Genomic DNA, 8,683 nt, shown 5'->3' on the forward strand with positions numbered 1-8,683 from the left:
ACCCACCTTCATTTACGCTCATCTCAGTGTGGACCTCTTTCACCAGTGGCTGCTCTCTCTCTCTCTCTCTCTCCGCTACATCTCCCTCCTCCTCTCTGCCTTTTCCCTCATCCTCTACCCTCCTGTAAACTGTCTACTACACTCTCCTTTATCTGCCTCTCCTCTCTTGCCCTGGTTTCATGCCGATGATATATGAGGCTGGGGGACTGATGTAAAGGGGAGCTCTCTGTGTGCTGGATGTCTGAGTGGAGAGCTGAGGTGAGCGTCTTGTCTTTCCCACCAACAGTGGAAGAGTGCTTCAGACTGGGGGGACATCACTGATGCAAGGCAGCCTACATCCTCTGGAGCAGCGACAGGACAGCCTCCGGAGAAAGACCCACGTGCATGCCTGGATGTGCTTTGTGTTGTGAAGACAGTAGACTGCAAAAAAAGAAAAGAAGAAAAAAAAAAGGAGGCAGAAGCCAGCAACAGAGGGAGGGGAGCATTTAGCAAGAGGCACCCGAGTCACAAGGGTCTGGGGGAGGTGGGCGTGGGGTCCGCAGGGAGTGTTTTAAAAGTGAAAGGAGGAGTGAGGGGGGTCTACTCTGCTCACAGATCAAAGAGCTGCAAGAAGGAGGCACAGTCTGAAGAGTCGCACACAGACTGGGATGTCACAGACTCTCCATAGGCTGTGGATTTACAATTGAAGCTGAGGAGCTGTCTGCAGCACTGACTGAGAGGCAGAGAGGGGAGGTGATCATAAGGACACAGAGTGGGAAGACTAGTCGAAAGGTCGTCAGGTCTCCACCTGGACCGAGGTGAGCTTGCTTCCCGAGAGACGGCTCAGAAGAAGACGAACAGAGAGACAACGAAGACGGGTCCATCTAGGAAAATTGGTTCTCGTTTCACGTGAATCTATAGAAGGATCCAGTCATGGCTGTCCAACTCATGCCTGAATCGGCCGTGTGTTTGCTCATGGTGAGTCTCGGAGGGGTATAGGATTGGTGTCACTGTCTGCTGTTTGTCTTTGTTTCTTTTTCTGTCTCTGCTGTGGTCTTTCTCTCATCACTTTCATCCACTAAAACCAGGAGGTGAGCTGTCATCTCATTAAAAAGGGATGCTGCTTGTTTTGCCCCTCCCCTTTTACTACCATCTACAAGCTCGAAAAATCTTCTGATAACTTCCAAGCGAGAATCACTTTCCGCACTGGAGAAATGCGTGTGTTTTCAATCCAACTAAGAAAACTCTCGCTTTTGTCCTCCACGTGCTCGACTGCTGCAGTGGTCAAGTGTGGAGAGAAATGGCTCTAATGCAGACGTGAGGGTGCGGTGCTCATCATGCTGTCCGAGCGTGTTGGAGACGGGTGTCATTTAATACATGTGTGTCTTATTATACGCTAGTAAAATGACTCTGCAGTGCACGTAAATAAGTTTCTAAAAAGGATTCTTTGTCGTGCAAGGTCAGCATTTGCTTGTTTCCCCACATGAATCAGATCAAATTACATGTAATGTAGAGGGAACAGTTTTTGCTGCAGTCCCAGATATGTTGCAGGAGCTTGTTAGTGTTGAATCCGGTCCCTCATTGACATGAAACAGATTGGCTTAGCTTGCCACGGTTCAGCTCTGGCTATAGATAGTGATGAAATAGAAGCACACAACATGCTGAAATCCGCCGAACTTCACTCTCCCCTCTGTCCGGCTGAATGGTGAAACAATGGCAGCGTGGCTTTGCTGCATGTGCTGAATGCAGATAAGGCACGGACTCCTCTTGCGATAACCTTCAGCGGATTGAATGTAAACTCTGAATGCAGGGTGACTTTGTATAAGGGAGCACGTTCTGCTCATTTTCATTCTATAGTGTTGGCATTCTGCAGTCCCAGGGGGAGTCATGCATCGCCGCACTACCTGCTATCTCCACCTGTCATGGCTGTCTGTTACTATGGCGATTGGCCATGCAGTCCATTTGGGGGGAAGAGGCAGCAGTAAAAGGAAGAGGGCAGGAGGAAAGTGCAAGAGATGATGGACAGGGCAGGTGAAGGAAAAAGGACGCGTGATGAATGAAAACAGAAGACAAAGGAAATGGAAAAGTGAGGTTGAAAAGTCGTCTTTTGTGGTCAGAGATGGTGACACGCTACAACTATTGCCACCTTTCGCTTGGCTTCCCTCCAAAATAGCCTTCCACTGAAGAGATTTGTCGGTCTTGTACGACTTAAATTGAATCATCTGCTGAGCATCTCCTCGTATCTCTGTCAGACTGTTTGTGTCCCTTGACTCCATTTTACACTTTCACCGCATATGTTAGCATTAGTATGGGGGGCGTTCCTGTACAAGCGCTCTCGCTGTCAAAGTTGACAGGCCTAAAATGCACCGCTGTCAAAACAGTTTCACAGTCACTGTTCCAGTTATGATTCACGGCCCCGCATCTACAATTTTCACACCATTCAGAGCTGCTCTTCAGGGGCTGGCAATAAGCAACACACTTCAATATGGACACCGCTTGATCTTTTGGTGTTTTATTTGGGAAATATTTATTCATGACTGCTCGTGAAGTTCACCAGAGCCGGGTGTGTTTTGTTGTTGTCTGTTGTGAAATTTCCTTCAAATTCATGCTGACCAACACTAACATTGGATTACCAATTTCAGAGCTCAGTGACTTGCTGACGAAATCCGTGGCATTTGCATTCACGCTGACATGTTTGCAGCTTGAACTCATCTTAATTATTAATGGGAGTTTAGCAGTCTGTGTGTGTGTGTGTGTGTGTGTGTGTGTGTGTGCCTGTGTTTGTGTGGGAGCCAAGATTAATATTGATCATGCTTCCTGCCTCTGTGTGTATTAATATTTCAGGTGAATAAATGATTATCTCCTGCAGTAATTACAGGCGCTGCTTTAAATAATTTGGCCTGACAGCACAACAAATAACCCACATCAGATACTGTATGATGGATAGATAGATAGATAGATAGATAGATAGATAGATAGATAGATAGATAGATAGATAGATAGATAGATAGATAGATAGATAGATAGATAGATANAGATAGATAGATAGATAGATAGATAGATAGATAGATAGATAGATAGATAGATAGATAGATAGATAGATAGATAGATAGATAGATAGATAGATAGATAGTATGGAGATAACTGGTAGCCTATCCTAAAATTACTATGAATGGATTGAATCAATAAAATATGATGGCTGCGAGGACCAATTGATGAATGAGCCTTCAGCACTTCTTCTTCTTCATTGATTAATACGTAACTTCTAGTTGCATCTCAGAGGACAGAGCATCTCTCTCTCTCTCTCTCTCTCTCTCTGTCTCTGTCTGATGAACTTCAGTTTTAGAGAGGATTGAAGAGATCGATACCAAGTCTGACTCCAGCTTAGACGAACAGAGACATGCTGTCATCTGATACTGGGAGAAATCACCAATGAGAGGCTATCATTCTACCTCACTGGGTTAATGTTATGCATCCCTGCTGAGATCTCTATCACAGGGATTTGACACGTCTCCTGGCTTTATCCTTCACCTACATGGGAATCAGTGGCTGATGCACAACACCGGTGCCTATTTTGATTCTGTGCTTCTCTCTGCGGTTCTAACTGATGTGAGTTCCGCTGATTGCAGAGTCTTTTTTTGTTCCTCAAATCAAAACTGGAGCAGTAACATGCTTATCGCTGAGCTGATTAGCTCTGCTCTCGGAGTAGAGCACCTCTTAGCAATCTCCAAAGATGGAAAAGTACAGAAATGAATGTCAAACAAAGCCAAATTAAATTGGGTGGGTTTCTTTTTTAAATTATTTTTTTTATAAAGAGCTACTTTAAATTTGTAAATTTTAATGAGCACAGGAGGTAAATAAAAGCAGCGATTAGAGACTAAATCCAACAACATCTCACTGGCTCCAGTCACAAGGTTTAGAGTTTTGATGCAGCTAATCCAGGATTTATGATCAATTCTGCACATGCTGATAGAGTGTCACATGGAATTTTAATTAAAGAAGGGAATGAGGCCGTCAAAAATGGGAACGGAGTTTGTCTCGGCGTTCTGCTCTGGCTCGTCTTTTTTAATTTTACAGATCTCTCGTCTTGTCTCCTGTGAGTGGTCGTCTCTTTCCATACGCAGGGGCAGCTGATCAATATGCATTTCGCTATCTGCTACGCTGGGCCTCTCGAACAGCGCTGAGAGAAAGCAGGATAAATTGGTATCTTGACACACACACAGAAGCTAAGTGGATTATCTTCATAATGCTGGAGGGGTCTGCTCTGCATACAGCGAAGGGAACCAGCTTCACTCTTCTTCAGTCACACAGCAGCACACATGTTTGTTAGTGATCTTCTGTCTGCTTCCTGCACGAAACAGATCCGGTGTGGTGGATGACATCATCCCACACATCTGTAAAGTCTCACAGCTGTGGCTGGCACTGTGGCAGATGTCAAGTCATGCCGATAGCCTCGTAAACAAAGGTGTTGTTTTATACTCAGGTGAGGAATCAGCGAGGAACCTAAAGCTACACAGAAAACTCCAAAACAAAGCCCTCATGTTGCCCTTCATGTCGGTGTCCATGTCTCTTCATTACTGTCCCTCATTCAATTATGCTGTCTCTGAGGATGGAGACCAGATGACTCAGTGTGATCAAGCCAGAAGATTCATTCAGCACTAATCAGATCACTGCTCTACGATGTGATGTACCGACTGTGTGTCTGTGTGTTTACATGTAATTCAGCTGCAATGTGCTTGTGCAGCTTGTGTCAATACACGAATTTCCCTAAAAACACAAACATATTGTAGCGCAGACAATGAAACGTGTCTTTATTAGTGTTTGGAGATGGTTTTCCCAGAATACGATCACCAGCTTTCTGTTGATCTGATGCACACCACAACAGAGCAGCCGGTGGAGTACAAATGGAGGAGGGCTGGACCGCATGGGGGAGGGTTAGCAGAATGACATCATACTGAGATAATTGATTACTGCCCCTGTAACAATGGCAGAGGGGGGGAGAGGCAGATAACATTTTACGTGCGTGTGTCCGTGCGCAACTGTAAAAAAGAATGTTTGGGTACTCCTTGGGACGCATACAGTGGTTGTTCATTTAAAAAAGTACAGTAACGTACATCTCATAACGCTGTAATAACGCTGTCAAGCTGAACCAAGATTACATCTACTGAGAATCCATATGAAAGGTGTACAAAAACAAACAAGACCTTACACACACACAGAGTAATATCACTGCCAGGAGTAATCTCAAGGTTTCCCAGCCGAGCCAATTTACAACCTGCACAGATTTCTACCTTCTTATGGGTGATTAGTATCAATGAGAAGTGCAGGCACAGATGGCATTTCATTGCTGCTATTTTATTTATGTATTTATTTGTGTGTGCATGTGGGTCTCACTATCTGCCACTTTTGTGTTCTTGTCTTTCTGCCTCTTCCTTTGCACTTCCTTCCCGCTCGTTTGCACGGCGCTACTTTACTATAATAACAACATAGAAATAATCATAATCACTTTACGCTTGATCATTTCCCTAAAGCTGCAGTGTGCCTGCAGAACAGTCATGCTTGAGTGATGTTAGGAGTCAGTGCTGCTGATGTCAGCGAACTAAAGCAGTGGAGTTGCTGCAGGAGGTGGAGGGGGGGGAGTAGAAACAGTTTGACTTTACGTCGGACAAAACGCCTTTTACACACCTCACCAGGCCAGTTGTGTTCTCTCTGCGTCCCTGAAAATGAATGCGACACTGAAATTTGCTGGGAAATAAACATGAATATTAAAAGCCTGGCATCTGTTTGTACCTGCAAACCCCGCATCAAGGTTGCTCTGAGGTTGCATCGACCCTAAAACGCTCGACTTTGAGCGAAATACCTCTCAAGGACGGGTCAGTTATCGGCCATCATTTCGGATTTTGCTCATAAACTGACAGAAGAACCCTCCTTGATGTCAGCCTTACTGAAAAGCGGTGAACCTCGACGTATCGGCTCCGACATCAACCCATTTCGACATTTAATAGCTCGACTGGAAATGTATTGCAGATATCTGTAATTCAATCCTTCCTCCTCATAAAGCAACATCGCAGATATCCACAATGTGGTTCTTTATATCCACAGCTGTCAGTTCAGATATTCCTGTTAGACATTTCATTTTTCCTACGACAAATGACGTCATTACAGACATCTGTAAGGCAGTTGCAGCTATCCACAGTTCACCTTGCGGTTATCTGCAACTGAATTATGGCTAGTGGTGATTCCAGTTTCAGATAACTACTGTTTCATTCTGACTGTAAGTCTAGTTCAAGATTACTTTAATCCTCTTCAGTTCATGAGTTGACCTTTTATTAGGTCTGAAATAGTCAAAGTGATCTTGTAGATTGCTTAAACTGGAACTCTGCCCAGTCAAAACGTGGCTACAAATATGTTGATATCCTGCCCAAGCAAAAGGAAGTTGCAGATATCTGTTGTTAAGTCAGAAGCTCATGAGAGGTGGAGACAACTTCCTTTTCAAACAACAGTGATTGCAGATGACAAGTCATGACATGTCTGAGCAGCCTCATAGATACACAAACTCCACATTGATAAACAGCAGTCTTATTCACCACAGCAACCTCCATTACCTCTGCTAAGGCTGTTTAAATGCTTTGCTGGATCAATATACAATATGAAGCCTTGCATGAACAGCATCAGGAACAACTATCCAGACTTATTCGAACCGAGTGTTGATGTCTGTTCTTTGAATTCTGGGCATGCTCATCTGGTGCTCGTCTTTGCAGTGCCCGACTCCTCCCAGCTCTCAGAAAATCAGAAAATTAGCGAAGAGGTGAACCTTCAGTGGCGATGACGTTAGCCATGCAATCATCTCTGGGCCATGGACGGTCCTGTAATAGCAAACACCTGCCACTCAATGCAGGCACAACTTTAATTATGAGTAAATTGAAGCCATAATAAAAATTTTAATGGGCGAGTTATAAAATTTTTTACACCCATACAGCTACCATGGGAAAACCAGCTATAAAGACCAAATCTATATTTTCTACCAGTCTGCAAGCATGTTTGTTTCTGCTGTAAAGTCAGAGTCTCACTTTTGGAGCTAGCCTCGAGTGGCTATTTAGGGAACTGCAGTTTTGGCCATTCCACGATGGCTTCGTTCTTCAGTCCCAGAGGTTACCGCTCGATATTGTTCCAGCTCAGTGCATGTTTTAGAACAGCTAATCCCCTCAAACTAGACTGACTCTGACATTTGAAATGGATTCAATATGATGTGATTCACCTTTCTAAAATGCGAAAGTGTATATTTGTTAGCCTCTTCAAAAAACAAGTGCTATAGGTTTGTCTAGGGATGCACGATATATCGGCAACCACATCGGTATCGGCCGATATTAGTGTTTTTTCCCATATATCGTATCGGTCTGATGAACAAATTTAGTCGATGTGAAAAACCGATGATTGGCTAACATTTGTCTCTGCATTTGATATCGCTGTTATTTCACAGATGGTTTTACTTAAATGGTCCTGGGCTTCAACGTTAAATATCTTTAAGTATGTTTTAAAGAAGACTATGTGGTCTAATTTGGGCTTCTTCTGAATAGTTTTCACGTCCTTGAAGTGCTTACTTCTACTCATTTTTCGATGTGAACAAAAATTGAATATCGACATCAGTAATATCGGTTATCAATGATATCAGAAATATTAATATCAGATATCGGCATCGACTAGAAATTTTAATATCGTGCATTACTAGTTTTGTCATTAGTCAATATTTTGCAAGAGGAACAAAGAGACACATCGCTGAGCTCCACATCAGCGCTTCATAAATGTTGGTTCTGAAGCATGAAGGAAAAATGGAGCATCAGAAGAACGATATCATCAACCACGAGACACTTTAAGTTCCACATATGCACTGCTTTTACCTCCTGGAAAAATATTTGTATCTTTAGCCAACTGTGTGTTTGAAGTGCGTTTCTCTGCTGAAACAGTACGACAGTCGCACTAAAACTAACAACTGTCAGCAGTTTCCGTTACACGCAGTTATTTGATTTTACGATACTCATAAAAAAATAGTTCAGTGCAGGTTTACATCCACAACGTCGTGTACACAGCTCGGGTTTGATATCGATCGGAGCTTTGATTCTCTGCTGTCCTCCTTTGAACGCTGTCCATGATCACGGTATCGATCGGCTTGTGTAAGATCAAAAGAGCATCATCAAGAAATTCTGCTTCGGGGCGGATTTGGCCGCAATCTTTGAGGATATTAACTCATTAAAGAGTTGAAATATTTTTGTTCTGTTTTCTTTTTGTTTTGTTTTGTTTTACAGTAACAGCTAAGACTTGTTTTTTTTTGTTTTTTTTCAAGTGAGAGGAAAAAGAGAGTGATGAAAAGGAAACGCAAGCAAGAGAAATATCTCAAATCTCACAGCATGCATAAATGTATAAGGGCTGGTATGTGTGTGTGTGTGTGTGTGTGAGAGAGAGACTAAAGCACGCCATTAAATCTTCTGAGCTGTTTACACTGCAGCCTGTTTAAGGACTATTGATGAGCTGCAGAGGTGAAGGCACCTCAATTATAAATGACTTCTCCAGAGTTTCTACTGGCTTAGCTGTGGTCATTTGTGTGTAGCCGGGGGTAGGTCTCAGGTGTGACTGTGCCAAAGTGTTTGCAGTGTGCGGTATTTGTGTGCACAGTGCATCCCCTCCTGCATGTTAATGTATGCTGCAG

This window comes from Stegastes partitus, unplaced genomic scaffold (genome assembly GCF_000690725.1).
Source record: "Stegastes partitus isolate 25-593 unplaced genomic scaffold, Stegastes_partitus-1.0.2 Scaffold1131, whole genome shotgun sequence".
Lineage (NCBI taxonomy): Eukaryota > Metazoa > Chordata > Actinopteri > Pomacentridae > Stegastes > Stegastes partitus.